This window comes from Aquarana catesbeiana, linkage group LG05 (genome assembly GCF_042186555.1).
Source record: "Aquarana catesbeiana isolate 2022-GZ linkage group LG05, ASM4218655v1, whole genome shotgun sequence".
Taxonomy (NCBI): domain Eukaryota; kingdom Metazoa; phylum Chordata; class Amphibia; order Anura; family Ranidae; genus Aquarana; species Aquarana catesbeiana.
Window position 1 is genome coordinate 170402827 of NC_133328.1, and position 17435 is coordinate 170420261.

At 40.1% G+C, this 17435-nt stretch overlaps 1 protein-coding gene across 1 annotated transcript in view; it reads right to left on the minus strand.

Moving 5' to 3' along the window:
• CPNE4 (copine 4) overlaps positions 1–17435 on the minus strand; it is a 568794-nt gene that overhangs the window by 231347 nt on the left and 320012 nt on the right. The window lies entirely within an intron of this gene.

The following is a 17435-nucleotide window of genomic DNA, read 5'->3' on the forward strand; positions in this document are numbered from 1 at the left end:
AACAACCTAATGCTTTTATGAAAATTTAGTGATTGTGTTTACGCATACTTTAAAAACAATATATTAGATATTGTACCTGAAGTTTAGGTAATAAAGTATGCTTTAAGCCATATCTTACATGCAAAAGAAGTTAGCTTGTACAAAAAAATCTGATTAGTTACTGCAGTATGATCGTGTTTTTCTATACACCGAATTGATACACAGAGTACTTTCCAACTTGCTAATGAATTAGAACGCTGAATATGGTTATTTAAAAATTCAGTGTAAGGGAGAAAGACTCTCCGGCAAGGTCAGGCCTTGCCATAAACTAGCCAACAGGGCTGATTAGGCATCTGCAATGGGAAGTTAGCCCCTTGTACTTTTTCAGAGAGAGTTCATAAAGAACTCATAAAGAACTCATTCTGTACTAATGGGCTCAATTCACTAACGTTTACCACATGCGATAACATGGTCACGTGACTCATTTGCATAAATTATTGCATGCGGTAAATTAAGTCCAATTAATAAAAAATGAAAAAAAAAAAAAAATAATGATTATGTGGTATTTACAGCAAAATGAAGAATGTGCCGGTAAATATTGTTTAAAAAACTCTTAAGTTCAATTCACAAACAGACCAGAGAGTTAAAAAAATGCGATATTTACCACCAGGGTTTTTGTTGGCGGTATCACATGCGGTATTTGTCAAGGGCCTGGTATGGACTCGTTTATTTAAACATTTTTCTATTGCTGACTATGGTATTGTATTGCCAACAATTTAAATGTCAAATGTCATTTCATTCTTTTGTTTTCTTTAGAAATGTCAGATAGTATGAGGGGGGGGGGCCCACTGACAACTGATGAGTCATCCGTTGTTATGGATGCGGCAGCCGACTTCCCGGCCCGCTCCTTAGCAACCAACTCATTGCGATAAATTACCACATTAAATAATGCGGTGATTACCGATAAATCAATCAAATACCGCATTCAGTATTTAACAAAAAATTCTTAGTGAATTGCACTTTTAAAACTGATTTACCGCATTTTTTTGGCCGACTTGTTTTGAAGACTCTTTCACATGGGCGTTCCATTCACTCCTACGGGCTTGCAGATATAAATGCATGATCATCCATTTACATCTGCCAATATCCAAGTCCATTCAGCTCCATTTTCTTTTTAATTGAACAAGGCTGTATCACTTTCTTTTTAACGGATCTGAACTGATGTATACGGATGCTGTCCGTTTACACCCCTTCCGTATATGTGTCTAAAATATTTTTTTTGTTCATACTTTTGTCACCTATGATTGGCTTCTGCTACAACTTAAAAAACCACATGTAAAAATAGATGTCAACTGATGTAAAGCGAACTGAACTGAGCTGAACTAAAGTGAAGTGCCAACTGATATAAACTGATGTAAAGTGAAATGAACTGTAGGTAAATCTAATCCACATTCATTCATTTTTTTCTTTGCAAAAAACAAAACTGAACAGATGACGCCCATGTGAAAGGGTCCTTAATCTCCTAATTCATATAACACTACCCTCACCCCAGATTAACAATATTGGTATCCAACAGTGTCTCCATTGTTCCTATAGTGGAGTAGACACACTCTAAGGCAGGAAGTGTGTTACTGGCTGGAACACCAGGTGAAAATGAAGGGAAAAAAAAGAAAACACATGCAGCCACCATGTTTAAGATTTGATAAGTTACAAAATTATACATTTCTTAACCGTATGCCGACCTGCTGACGCAGATATACTGCGGCAGAATGGCATGGCTGGGTGAAACCCCGTACGGGTACGGCTTCCCCTTTAAGAGCCTCCAGAGGGTGCGTGCGCTCACTGCACGGCGGGGGACGCAATGCGCGTGGCCGGCGGGCTCGATCGATGCTGGCAACGCAAGAGCGTGTGCACGAGAGCCAGCACAGGGATTTGTGTGTAAACACTCAAATCCCTTTTCTGTCAGGGGAGAGGAGACTTATTGTTTGTTCCTACTGAGTAGGAACAACAATATGTCTCTTCCCCCAGTCAATCCTATCCCCACACAGTTAGAACACATCTAGGGAACACACATTTAACCCCTTAATCGCCTCCTAGTGTTAAACCCTTCCCTGCCAGTGACATTTACACAGTGCTCAGTGCATATTTATAGTACTGATCGCTGTATAAATGTCAATGGTCCCAAAAATGTGTCAAAAGTGTCCGACCTGTCCGTCACAATGTCGAAGTACCGCTAAAAATTGCAGATCACCGCCAATACTAGTAAAAAAATAAATAAATAATAAAAAATACCATAAAAATGGCATAAATCTTTCCCATAGTTTGTAGACACTATAACTTTTGCGCAAACCAATCAATATACGCTTATGTACGCTTATGTACGCTTATGTATATGTAGATGAATATATATCGAAAATATATTGGCCTAAACTGATGAAGAAATTTGTTTTTTAAAAACATTTTTGGGGATATTTATTTACTATAGCAAAAAAGTAAAAAATATTTTATTTTTTTCAAAATTGTCGCTCTTTTTTTGTTTATAACACAAACAATAAAAACCGCAGAGGTTATCAAATACCACCAAAAGAAAGCTCTATTTGTGGGGAAAAGAAGGAAGCAATTTTCGTTTGGCTACAGCATTGCATGACCGTGTGATTGTCAGTTAAAGCGACGCAGTGCCAAATTGTAAAAAATGCTCTGGTCAGGAAATCTTCCGGGGCTGAAGTGGTTAAAATGCAAAGAAAATAGACTTAACAGACAAAGTTTTAAGGCAAATCAATAATACCTGCCAGTATAATCTAGAAATACGGTTGCTTGGTATAGTAAGCTGATTCTAAAACACATTTGCAATTGATTTTAGAGAAGAATTATGCATTATTAGTCATGCCAGCAATTGACGTATGTAAAAGTACATCGCTACTATCCCACAAAAGCAAATGAGCACACCATTTGCACTTTGCTGTCATTTCTTGGAACTAGAAATACAGCAAGTAATTATTGTAATATGTTTAGGACTTGTGAAATACTCTTTTTTTTTTTTAAATATCCTTTTGAAAATTATTTCAAAATAAAAGCTAGATGTATTATTGCTCACTTACATTCCAGTTAACGCTCTATATATCTTAATGATGAGTAAAAATTTTAATTATCTAGTTATGATAAATGTTTTATGAAGGGTCATTTAACTGATTCAGCCCTGGAAGATTTTACCCCCCTCCTGACCAGAGCACTTTTTGCGATTCGGAACTGCGTTGCTTTAACTGACAATTGCGCGGTCGTGCGACGTTACACCCAAACAATATTGACGTCCTTTTTTTCCCACACATAGAACTTTCTTTTGGTGGTATTTGATCACCTGTGCATTTTTTTGTTTTTTGCACTATAAACAAAAAAAGAGCAACAATTTTGACAAAAAAAAAGAAATATTTTTTGCTATACTTTTTGCTATAATAAATATCCCCCAAAAATATATAAAAAAACTAATTTTTTCCTCAGTTTAGGCCGATATGTATTCTTCTACATTATTATATATATTTTGGTAAAAAAAATCGCAATAAATGCAAAAGTTATAGTGTCTACAAAATAGGGCATAGTTTTACGGCATTTTTATTATTAATTTTTTTTATTAGTAATGGCGGCGATCTGCGATTTTTATCATGACTGTGACATTATGGCGGACACATTGTACACTTTTGACTTATTTTGGGACCATTGTCATTTATACAGCGATCAGTGCTATAAAAATGCACTGATTACTGTGTAAATGACACTGGCAGGGAAGGGGTTAAACACTAGGGGGCGATCAAGGGGTTAAGTGTGTCCTAGGGGGTGATTCTAACTGTGGGGGGATGGGCTTTCTCTCACATGACAGCGATCACTGCTCCCGATGACAGGGAGCAGTGATCTCTGTCATGTTACAATGCAGAACGGGGAAATTCCCTTGTTTACATAGGCATCTCCCCGTTCTGCAGCTCCGTGACACGAAACAGGAAAATAATTGTCTGTCTGTTAAAGTAGAACTTTATATATAAAAAAAAAAAATTTGCAAACAGGCAGGCTTTTTACTGCAGAGAAGACATAGGAAGAGATTTACTAAAACTGGAGCACTCAGATTCTGGTGCAGCTGTACGTGGTAGCCAATCCGCTTCTAACTTCAGCTGGTTCATATAAGCTTTGGCAATAAAACCTGGAAGCTGATTGGGTACTATGCAGAACTGCACCAGGATATCCATGCTCCAGTTTTAGCAACCCCCCCCCCCCCCCCATATAGTTGATTTACTAAAGGTAAATAGGCTGTTCACTTTGCAAGAGAATTTGCCACAGAGTGCAGTGAATGAGGTTTTGCTTTCCTAACTGTCATCATCCAATCATGTGCAAGCAAAAATGCTGTTTTTTTTATTTTCACCTTGGGTATTCTTTGCAAAGTAAAATTTCACCTCATTTGCTAAGGTTTTAGGCTAATTCCCTTGCAAAGTACAACCTTCTTTGCAAAGCGAGAAGCCTATTTGCCTTTAGTAAATCAATCCATTATGACTTTTCTGCAAAAAACAAATTGTTACCTATCTGTTTGTAATTATCACGTGCAGCTCAGTGTACAAGCCCGCCAGGTGCCAAAATTCCTTTTCGCATGCAAACCAAGATGGCTGAAAATTGGAAACCTGAATGAAGACTGGGAGAAGACATCAGCACCAGTGAGGAAGCTCACAGACATCACAGTGCTGGAACAGAGGTGAGTATATTTCCACTTTAAATTATTAAAGTATCCAATATAAATTAGAATAGCATTGCCTGACTCCTGTGCTGAGACTGGCAGTTTTGGGGTGACCAGATATTTTGTATGGAGGAAAGTCTCTCAACTCCATTTACTTAGCTATAATACAAGTGCTATTCTTTACAATGATTATTATAAACAGCCATGCAGGGCCATAGATATTTTATTTCTTGCAAGGGGAGGGATCAGTTTTGGGCATCCAGAAAATAATTAGGCAGTGCGCGTGGCAGATAATGTGTGTGTAAAATTGTGCTAGCAGTGGGAGGGGCTTAAAATGTGGACCTACTCACTCTGTATCAAATCAAATATGGCACAGTCATTGTACCCACAAAATATGCTTTAATTACTGTGCCACAAGCAGTCTAACAGACAGTCTAACAGACAGATATAAACCTCAGCACAATCATTTGTTTCATATAGTGACTACTGAGCAACCAGCAACTGTTGTATAAAATAAAGGGTGCCATGGTCAAGAGTATGTTATATACAACCCTGTATATAAGGTGCAGTGATCTGGATTATACAGAACAGCATACACAGTGTAGTGGTCAGGAGCATTTTTTATACTGCCCAGGTACAGAATGTAGTAGTCAGTGAAGTGGTCATGAGTATGTCTTAAACATCCCCATGTACAGAATGCAGTGGTAAGGATTATGTCATATACAGCTCAGCTTACAGAGTGCAGTGGTTATGAGTATGTCATTTCCAGCCAAGGGTATAGAATACAGTGATCGAGAGTATGTCATATCGAGCTCTGCATTCAGAGCTCAGTGGTCAGGATCTTGTTATATATAGCCCAGGGTACAAAGTGCATTGGTAAGGAGCGTGTCATATACAGCCAAGGGTGCAGAGTGCAGTAGTCAGGAGCATGGTACAGGTAGCCCAGGATACATTGTGCAGTGGTCAGGAGCATGGTACAGACAGCCCAGGATACATTGTGCAGTGGTCAGGAGCATGTCATTTACTGCCAAGGATGCAGTGTGCAGTGGTCAGGAACATGTCATACACAGTCCCGTGTACTGAGTGCAGTGGTAAGGAGCTTGTCATTGAAATGTATAATAAAAGTAGCACAATATACACACGCCAGAACTAACCTTGTCAGTACTATAGTCCTAGTATTCATATAAAATATCCAATAAGTGAAAGCAAGGGGTCTTGCAGCTCCTTTGATAATTCAGGGGTGATCCTCTCTATTAAAGGAAGAGAAGAACATGGAAGGACCAGATGTATTAAAACTGAATAAAATTAATAAACAATGTTCACTTACAGTTGGAATAACATTAAAAATAGACACAGGATATTCAGAGTGTAAAGTAACCACGACACCCCAGGATTTGAAGGGAAATCCCAAGGGTCCATGGCTCCATCGCACTGTGAAAATCATGTGCCTGTTGATGTTTATTCTAATGTAAGTAAGAATTGTTGCTTTATTCATTAGAATCTTCCGTTTTAACACAACTGTGCCCTCCATGTTCTTCTCTTCCTTTACATGGAACATGTCATACACAAACCACCCTGTATTGCTGCTCTCCCTCCAGGCCCTCTGGGATTTTCTCCTCCCTGCACAGCACAGCTCACTGTGTGCCTCTCATTGCTTCTCTTCCTGTACAGCAGCTTTCTCTCCTTTCTAAGGCTCCCTGCATAATGCAGCCTGCACTGCACTGTCTCCGGTGGGCAGGGCTAAAAATCCAGCAGTTAATGCAGCCAATCGGGTTTCTCCTCTCCGTTCTCCCGGCCGAGCTGTCCAACCAAGGCCTGGGGGAGGAGGAAAAAAACGGAGGCTTGACATTTAGAGACAGGGGGCTGACTTCAACATTTTTTGTTTGCTATCATGTTTCAACCTCGTGTATAATCTGGCTGTTTGAGAATTCCTATGTCCCCAAGGTATTTATTTCAATTACGAAATTTATTAAGCTCTGCCCATCTTTGTGCTAACAAGGATGAAAAGATTTGATTCCGAGTCTTGGCTTTGTGATGCTGATGCTGCTCTGATCTGTATGCAAAGCAATTTACACTTTGCATAGTTATAACTGAGCAGTACTTTTCATTTGCTTCATCTGCAGTATAGACCAAATGCCAGAAAACTGGCCACAATGCAAAATGCTATATTCTTTCTAACTAATTTTTTTGTGAAATCCCAAATTTTGTTTATAATATTTACAGGCATATACAAAAACAAAATATGAAATGACAAATTAAAACAAATGACCATTTTCAATTTCCTGGTAGATTTAATGATTAATGAAAGCCTTCCCTAACTTAAAAAATTGCATTTTTACAAATAGCATTTTTATTGATGGTTATGGAGTTAATTCCTATTTTGTATTTCCCCCTGTATTTTAAACAATTTCTAGCATAGATGATGCAAGTAAGTTTAACCACTTCATTACCCGGCCATAGACATATGACGGCCTGAGATGGGATCTCCCATCCTGGGTGGCCGTCATATGACGTCCTGGGCTTCCCGGCCGTCTCGGGGCACATGTGCGCCACTGGGGGCGCGTGCGTGCGCCCGCCGCATTGCTCAGGACCCGGTGCGTGTGCCCGGCAGCTGCGATGTCCGCCGTGCACCCGCGTTTGCCCGTTAACCGGGCAGGACTGTGGATCTGTGTGTGTAAACACACAGATCCACGTCCTGTCAGTTGAGAGGAGACCGATCTGTGCTCCCAGTACAGTGGAACACCGATCAGTCTCCTCCCCTTGTGCCTCCCCTCCCCCTACAGTTAGAATCATTCCCTAGGAAACATAATTAACCCCTCGTCTCCCCTTAGTGGTTAACCCCTTCCCTGCCTGTCACATTTACACAGTAATCAATGTAATTTTATAGCATTGATCGCTGTATAAATGTGAATGGTCCCAAAAATGTGTCAAAAGTGTCCGATGTGTCTGCCATAATGTCGCAGTCATGAAAAAAAATCGCAGATAGCCGCCATTACTAGTAAAAATAAATAAATAAATAATTTTTTAAAAAAAATGCCATAAATCTATCCCGTATTTTTTAGACACTATAACTTTTGCGCAAACCAATCAATATACGCTTATTGCAATTTTTTTTAGCAAACATATGTAGAAGAATACGTATCGGCCGAAACTGAGGAAAAAATTTGTTTTTTTAAAAAAAAATTGGGATATTATAGCAAAAAGTAAAAAATAATGTGTTTTTTTCAAAATTGTCGCTCTTCTTTTGTTTATAGCGCAAAAAATAAAAACCGCAGAGGTGATCAAATACCACCAAAAGAAAGCTCTATTTGTGGGGAAAAAAGGACGTCAATTTTGTTTGGGTACAGCGTCGCACGACCGCGCAATTGTCGTTCAAAGTGTGACAGCGCTGAAAACTAAAATTTGGTCTGGGAAGGAAGGGGGTGAAAATGCCCTGTATTGAACCGGTTAACATGTTACCAGCCAAGTATTCAATGTATGTGTACCATTAAAAACATACAAATCCTTTTAATAACATGCTTGGGGGATGCTCTAAAGATGCATGTGGTGTTATAGAACAGTATGGTTTTCAGGGACAGTATTTAAAAAAGATAAAATCATAATTAAATGGTATGGGATTCTCCTTAGAATCCCACCCAGATTGTAAAGGCTGATAGACACTAGCAGTTTATTTTTTTTCCGTTCAATCCAGCTGCCTGAACGTAAAAAACAGAATAGCTCAGGAGGAGCCGCTGTACTAACAATCTGATGCTATTGTGCCCCCCCCCCCCCCCCGCCAGAACAAACCGATTGGCATACCTTTTTCTGTCATGCCCCTTTGACCGGCCAACTTATGTCAGAATGTCGGCCGGCTTCTATTGACCCAGCCAATGTCACCCGATATTCGACCAGTGTGTACGGCCTTAATGCAGGCACACAGCCTGCGTGCCCAGTAAAGGGAAGGCAGCAAGTGCGCCTCTCCTTCCTTTATCAGACGCTATGTCCTTCAACATTTGGGGATGGTTATTTTACAAGGGAGGAGCACCCCTCTCTGCAAGGTACCCTTTTTTCAAATGAGCTTTTTTCTTACCTTGGATGCCCCAAGAAGGAAATGGAGGCAATATGTGGGGACCCTCAGATAGAGACCAACTGTTTCTATGTGCCACAGAAATATGTTCCAAGGATTCAGAGAACAACAATTTGTTCCAATAAAATCTTTCTGCAAAGTCAATCTAGCAAGTGAACCTGTTATTATTTGAAAAACTTAACATCATAAGCACTTATTAATGGCCTAATTCATTATAAAGTATATAATCATTATTTTTTTTATCTATTTACATTTAACTTCTGGCTGGCAGCACTAGGATTGTTGGTTCTAATCCCAACCACAGTACTACCTGCACAAAGATTGCATGTTCTCCCTGTGCCTGCATGGGTTTCCTCCCACACTCCAAAGAGATACTGGTAGTTAAATTGCCCCTAGTAGGTGTATGTATGAATATGAGTTAGGGACCTTAGATTGTAAGCTCCTGGAGGCCAAGGACTGATTTAAAGTACAAAATATATGTAAAACAATGCATAAATTGATGGTGCTATATAAGTACCTATAATAAATAAAATGTGCCCCTGTACTCATTCTACTAAGAGTGAGTGAAGGACAACCTATAATAAAGGGGGATTCCAGATTCCTCTATATGTACCCCCATGCCCAGTGGCATCAGGAGGGGGGGCTGACGAAGGCTATAGCCCCGAGTGGGCCCCCAAAAAGCCCTCGGTCTGATATTGGTCATTTAAAACTATTAGCCCCGAGTCCCAAGGCCTGGGGTTGGCCGGAAACTCGGGGTTATATGGGGCCGGTTTTCTAACTACCCAGTGCAGCCCAGTGACATAGGAAGTCTGCCTCCAGTGGACCATGGCTCCTGTGATGGACATCACACTGGTCCAATGCCAGGACGTGTGACGTCCATCACAGGATTGATGGGCATTGGTGAGGCTGCATTGATAGGCATTGGTGAGGTTGCATTATTGGGCACTGATGAGGCTGCATGGATGGGCACTGCTGAGGCTGCATTGATGGGCACTGGTGAGGCTGCATTGATAGACATCGGTGAGGCTGACCTTAAGACACTGATTAGGCTGCACTGAGGGGCACTGGTGATGCTGCATTGATGGGCACTGATCAGCCAGCTCAAGTGAACCCTCAGCCCAGACTCAGTGTGCTGTCACTGGGGCCCGCCGGACACCGCTGAAACAGGGCAAGCCTGGCGGCAACCAGCAAGTGAGCCTAAACTCCCCCAAGTATTGAAGGCTTGGGTTGGACTTACTTTAAAATGTGGGAGGGGTTATTAAATTTACCTTCGGGCTGAAGCTCCTGGTCTTTTTCCCACCTAGCAACACCCCTGCCCATGCCCCTCCTTCTCAGTGAATTAGAGATAAAGAATAGGCTCTTGTATATCTACATCTGCACAAGAATGCCTTGCATGAGGAGGGGATTTTGCTGCATGTCTGAATAAGGGTCTGAGGGAGAATTATGTGGAACTCCACACTGTTTTGTTGCCATTTTTTTGTGTACTATTACTTTAATTTTTAAACATTATTTGAATCTGGGATTAAATTTTATACTTTTTTACACTCTTAATACACATCACTATAGGGGTCCAGGGAGTTTCAAACTGTCACTAAGAATTAAGAGACTACATATAATAAAGTATAATACTGGCCAGCAGCATAAACAATTTAAAAAAAGAATTTTAAGCCCCAAGTACAACAGTGAAAATTGGTCAGCAGCAGGTCAGTTTTATTAAGCAATATTAGGCCTAACTGGTGTATGCCTACTTTTTTTTTTTATATAGCAGGTTTTTTCTCAACTCCTGTCCTCAAGTCCTCAAGGCACCCCAACAGATCATGTTTTCAGGCTTTCCGTTATTTTGCACAGGTGATTTGATCAGTTTCACATCCTTAGTAATTACCACAGCTGTTTTATCTGAGGGAAATCCCCAAAATATGACCTGTTGGGGCGCCTTGAGGATTGGCATTAATAAACACATATATATAGGGAGGGATAGTTGAATGTGGGTGATATAATCTGAAGTGTTTTAGGTGCACAGTGTTTTTCCTCATAGTTTTCTTTTTCTTTTAAATGATGCAGAGGTATGCTGCGAACAAAAGGCAGCTACAAGAACAGATGGTCAGGATCAAATGAATAATATGCCATGAGCATCCTGTAATTAAAATAAGGCCTTATCAACATAATATAAAAATCAAGCGTTGCCCAAAAGAAATGAAATTCACAAAACACAACCCCTGAAACAAAAGCCCCCCTCTTCCTTTTTTAAAAAAAAAGAGGATACCTTGCAGTTTAACCTAAAAAATCCCAATCAACATACATTAAAAACCAATGCATATTCAAAATAAAATCACCTACAACAAAACACTTTGGGGTTTATTTACTAAAACTGGAGCTGTGCACGGTAGAAGTAGTGGCCGCTCCATTAGGGGTGCAGGGGTGCCACCCCCCTACTCCATGCACCCGGCCCCTAGTCTACATGCAGGGCGTCTGAAGCATTGATTTCAATGGGTTTTTTTTTTGGAAGCACATGATTAGAGCCTGAAGCTCTAATTGGCTACACAAAAGGGTGGGCTCTGCGCCCCGAGCCCACCCAGTTTTGTGACAATAGCGAATTAATATTCGCTGTTGTCTTCCTGATTCTCCTCCCGGGCAATCAGGAAGCGGGTCCTGAGATCCGATTGGCCGAGAAGAGAAGCGACCGTATTGGCCGCCAAGGAGGAGACCTAGTGCGAAGCCGCCGAGGGGGAGAAGCAGGGGGAAGCCGCCAAAGCTGCCCGCAACCTAGATGGGGTAATTGCAGGGCTGGTGGGTGGATGGGCAAGTGAAGGGGGTTGTGTGTTGTATTGCCGATCAACCGAGCGTGGGGGGGATGGGGGATTATGACTGATGGACCAACAAACTCACCGAATTGAGGGGGTATGGGGATTTGACTGACTGACCGAATGGGGGTGGGGGTGGTTGTTTGGTTTGTTTCCCGCCCCCCCCCAAAAAATGGAGCACCAGCTGCCACTGCATGGTAGTCAATCAGCTTCTAACTTCAGCTTGTTCAATTAGGCTTTAAAAAAAACGGAAGCTGATTGGTTTCTATGCAGAGCTGCACCAGATTTTGCATTCTCCAACTTAAATAAATCATACTCCATGGCTGTTCCATCCCCCCTTAACAAGGCAGACCGCCATTCTCTCAGAGAGGAAAATGGAGATCTTGTGTTTCTGCTAGGCAGGAACACGGATCTCTGCTTTCCTCTAGCGCATCCATTCCCCCCACAACTAGCAAGCACCCCCAGGGACACACTTATCCCTTTGATCGCCCCTGATGTTGACCACTTCCCTGCCAGTGTCATTAGTACAGTGGCAGTGCATATTTTTTAGCACTGATCACTGTATTGGTGTCACTGGTCCCCAAAAAGTGTCACTTAGTGTCATGTTTGTCCGCCGCAATGTCGCAGTCCCGCTAAAAATTGCTGTTTGCCGCCATTCATGGTAAAAAACAATAAAAAAAATTAAAAGTCCATAAATCTATCCCGTAGTTTGTATACGCTATACTTTTTGCGCAAACCAATCAATTTTACCAAAAATATGTAGCAGAATACATATTGGCCTAAATTTATGAAAAAATGTGCTTTTTTTTACATTTTCTTATTGGATGTTTTATAACAGAAAGTAAAATATATATTTTTTTTTAAATTGCTGTTTTTTTTTTTTTTTTTTTTTTTTATAGCGCAAAAAATAAAACCTCAGAGGTGATCAAATACCCCCAAAAGAAAGCTCTATTTGTGGGAACAAAAGGACATCAATTTTATTTAGGTACAGCATCGCACGACAGCGCAATTGTCAGTAGTAACACAGTGCTGTATCAGAAAAAATGGCCTGGTCGTGAAGGGGGGTAAACCTACCGGAGCTGAAGTGGTTAAATAATAAAGGGGCTGGCAAATAACAAAGCTGCTATTATTGACTCGTTACCCAAAGTTCAAAGGCCCTTGCAGCACATTATCATTACAGCATATTATGGTGGGTGAATTGGAGCATTATATTAATACATAGTAACACCCCAACATCTGTGCTAAAAATAACCTAAATACTTAATCTACACCTTCAACATAAAAAATGCCTCATACCATAATGAAAAAAAGAAAAGCTGCAGTTCTATTAAAGAAAGTCTGTAAACACAATGTGCATGAGAAAGTGAGCACTAGCAGTGAGACTCCACAATTAGTTTGCTTCTAAGTACTCCACCATGATGTTCAAAAAATTCCAAAAGTGCAACTGTGTCACCTTACTTCAGCAAGATTTCAATGACATAAGTGAGACTTTAGTGAATCACCACCACCACATATTAAATCCAAGGCTTAACCAGAAGGTTGGACCTTGGATTATAGAGCTCAATAAATCCAGGTGTATGGTACAATCCTTATACAGAATATATTTTAAAAAAATCACAATTTCTTCATCCATTTCCAATGACAAATCAGGCCACTAAAACCAGTAAGGAAAAAAAGAACACTCCAATAGTGTAGGTTACCCAAGGCTCATATATTATTAAAATCACATTAAAAATACTTTCATAAGCTCTAAAAAGGCCTCTACCTATATGGGTGGCAGTGTGCGAAAAGAACACTCCAATAGCGTAGGCTACCCAAGGCTCATATGTTATCAAAATCACATTAAAAATACTTTCATAAGCTCTAAAAAGGCCTCTACCTATATGGTTGGCAGTGTGCGTGATGACGTCAGCATTCATAAACTCTTTTCCTATGCAATTGAACTCTGGACATTGACCTCACTTTCCTTTGGAACGTTCGTTTATTGGGTCCACAAACTTTGAGCAGGCTGTGATCACCTTGAACCTATGTTGAACTTAATCTCATCCGCATTTACATCTTATTATTAAAAACAATATTTAAGATATGTGATAATGTGATATACATCACTTTGCTATGCAGCATTTTACTCAGTGTTAGTGCACGCTGTAGGCAAAAGGAAAAAAAACGACAAATACTATACTATTAACAGGGCTAGGCTGAGATTTCCCTAGAGTGTGTTAGTGTGTGTGTGTGTGTGTGTGGGGGGGGGGGGGGGGGGGCTGGGGGCATGCCTTGTCTTTTTGCTGGTGTGGTCTCCAGGGTTCAGCCTTCAGGCTCACAGCCACATGTTGCTCTGGTTTATTAATTTATGCAGGTCCTATAATTGTATCAGGAACACTGACACTTACTCCTGTGTAAATCAAGGCTTAATTTATAAATACATTGTAACAATATTGGTATGATGTATTTTAGTAACAGGCAATATGGATGAAAGCGGGGTTCTAGTCCCCCAATTCATTTTTTTTTAATACTCTGCTGTAATTGGGTCCACTTCAAATGTGACATTTAGATAGTATCATAGCCTGATCTCGGAAGCAGGGTCCATCTCTGCTGTGGGCATCTGAAGCCCTCTTGTATCTATTTTCGGGATTCGGTGCAGCTGGCTACCCTGCATACACCTCCTGGTCCCGCACTTGGGCAGTAATACCACTGCGCAGTGCTCCTTTCTCCTGACACGTTGCCATTGCAATGGCGGCATCGATGGAAGTTCCTGCCCAGGTTTCTATAGCAACCACCCATTTGCATCATTTCCAAACGGCAAATAGCTTTAGATTTTGGTATTAGGCGACTCCCATGGACTCCTGGGATACATGACGCCGATATCCCAGGAGTCCATGGGAATCGCCTATTTACGTCATCGCCTAGGGGGCCAGAGCTGAAAGTGCTCCAGAAAATAAAGGAATAAAGGTATTTAAAAAAAATTATTTTGCCATTCAACATAGAAATAAGGATGGACATTGGATTTATTGAAAAAATAAACAGTGTTTGCATGTTTCCTTCAAAATACATTGTACCAATATTGTTGCACTGTATTTTGGTTAGTTCTAGCAAACCTACAAAAAAAAAAAGTTGCTCCTATTTAACACTTATTGCCATCTAGTTACTTTCCTTAGCATTACTTGCAGTTTTAATTATTTATTTAGTTTATATTGAAATGGAAAAAAACAATTTTGTAAACACAGACACAGCCAAAAACTTGGCAAGCCACACAACTGCTAAGGAGACCAGAACTGTCAAGTTACACAGTGATTTATATAGGTACCGTAGTAACACAATTTGGTATATAAGCTTGGATGAATGTATATAGTTTTGGAACCTCTATACAACTGCAAAGCATTAGAAGAACTGCTTTTTAGATAGAAGCTGCCTCTTAAAGCGGAACTCTAAGCAAACAGCTAAATACACAGAGGAAGCACATATATGTGAGTTGTTTTAGCTGCCAAAGTATTTCCATACACTGTCCATCAAGTTTTGAGACCACAGTGCAGCCCTGTCTAACAAGAGGGTGGCTTGATCTTTTCTGCTTCAGTTTAACTTTACCTTATTTGCCCCCACTCCACCCCCACCATGTGACTGGACAGTGAAAGGAGAAGCAGCACATGGATACGCTCATATAGCTGTCAGAGCTATAAGCAGTGACAGGGTGTGCTTTCTTTAAATTCAATCGGAAAACATTTATTGGGATGGGGAGGTGGTGAGGGGGGAGTGAGTGCCCTGTATAGTCACTGTAAATGTTATTAGTTGACCTCCAGAAACCCATCCCTGGACCTCAAGTTAAGAGCCCCTGATCTATAGCTTGTACATTGTGCAAACTTAAAGGAAAAAAGACAGCAAATAAATATTATTTATAAAACTGACAATTTCCTGCATCTAATTCAGCATTAAATAACTGATGAAGTTGGGCTTTAAATATTCTCTTATTTATTTAAGACAAATTGTAAATATACAGAAGTACATCTGTCGCAAGTGAAATAAAGAAACTTCGGACTTTGTTCTGAAATTGCTAGATGCCTGGCTGCTATGCTAGCCCTCTGGCTTCAGTTATTGAGCTGGAGAAGGTATGTGGATCATGATAGACAGGAAAAAGTATGACCCTATCTACATTGTTGTTCTATGTTATAACTCAAACTATTGATGATAGAGGGTCAGCGTGACAGCCAGGTTTTTCTTGTTTGTAAAGGAGATGTCTGCAATGGTGGTCTCCATATTTGCCTCTTCCATTAAATATGTAAAATCTCTGGTTGCTGGCAAAATAGGGATAGGGTAAATACACATTTGAAACCCATTAGCTCTTAAAAAAGATAACTTTTTTAAAGCACATTAGATATTTTAAAATATCTAAGGGCACCAAGCAAGTTTGAAAATGAAAGAAAACAGGTTAAGCCCAGTGTAAGCTATGCTTGTTTACATTTATTTTGCACACATTTTGAACCGTGTAGAGTGCAACATATCTGCAAACCTAGGATTGAAAGCTACAATAAAGCTCCATAACTGGAGCCATGAATTATTTGTATTGTGCACTGCACTTATGTAATCACTAGAGATACAGACCACAAATTGCTGGAAGAAGGAAGGCCTGCAAAAAAGCTTAACTAGGTCCTTGCCACTTGCCACCCCATGTAATTCCAGACAGGCCTATTGAAAGCAGAATGTATATAGAGGAAACACTAATACCTTCCTTAGTTTAGATGTGATGGTAGTACACAAATGAAAAAGAGAGTCATAAGTAGATAAGCTTTTGGATGATTTGAAAGACCACGTGTACTTTGCAGACTATTTGCCCTTTCCTTATCTGAACGCTGTGATCTTGGCCCAGGCCAATATAAACATTGCTTTGTTTTCATACAGCCTATTTTTATAAGGCTCATGTACACCCTGCCTACATTTACTGAGGCCGCGGGAAAGTGCAAAACGCTACAAAATCGCAAAAATGTTGCTTCTGTTGTGACGCATTTTGCATTTTCCCGCGGCCAGCTGTCAAAATGTTCCTATCCTGAACTTGATTTTTCTCCGTTCAGGAGAGGGAGGTTGAACCTCATTGTACATTGACACCTAGGCTTTTATGGAGTTGAGTTAATGGAGTTGGCAAAAAAACACCAACAGCTCCTAAACTTGAGTTTAGGAGCTGCTAGTGTACGTGAAGCCTTAAACTAGCATTCTGCACAATAAAATGCATGCACAAAAGGACTGAGACCAATAATAGGAAGCTTTAGGAATCTTTTTTAGAAGAAGATGCAAATAGGGAATGCAAATAGGGATGGGTCTCAGCTTTTTAAGCTCTAGTTGGAATTTGCTTAATTGAACAACCGACACCCAAAGGTAAGGGGGTTCCAATGTGCTCTATAAGAAAACTAAAGCCCTGTTTAGACACCTAAATTAAGACACTGCATGTGCAGTTTAACTCTATTCATTGTAGACTCAGTCTAGTCTATACACTCTATACATCCTCTAAAACATTTCCATTCTAAATATGCTCACCCACAGCCATTCAGAAGGACATTATTTACATCACTAATCTGTTCACACTGCAGGCTCCTTGTATAATTGGCAAGAGGCTGCAGTCCTAGCCACAGGAACATCAAGTCCTGTTCATTTTTATTACTAGGAATACTAGGAAAATAAACATTTTTATACTACTGTCTGACGTACACACATTGGTCAAAATTTTTGAATCCTATATTAGTGAGCTACTGAATGATATTATTATATATTTCCTAAATAAATCATTTGAATAAAAGCAAAGAAGATGGAATTTTAACTAAAAAGACCAGACTCTTATGAGCTACACCCTATACAACAATACTGAATAAAACTAAAAATGGGGGTAAAATGATCA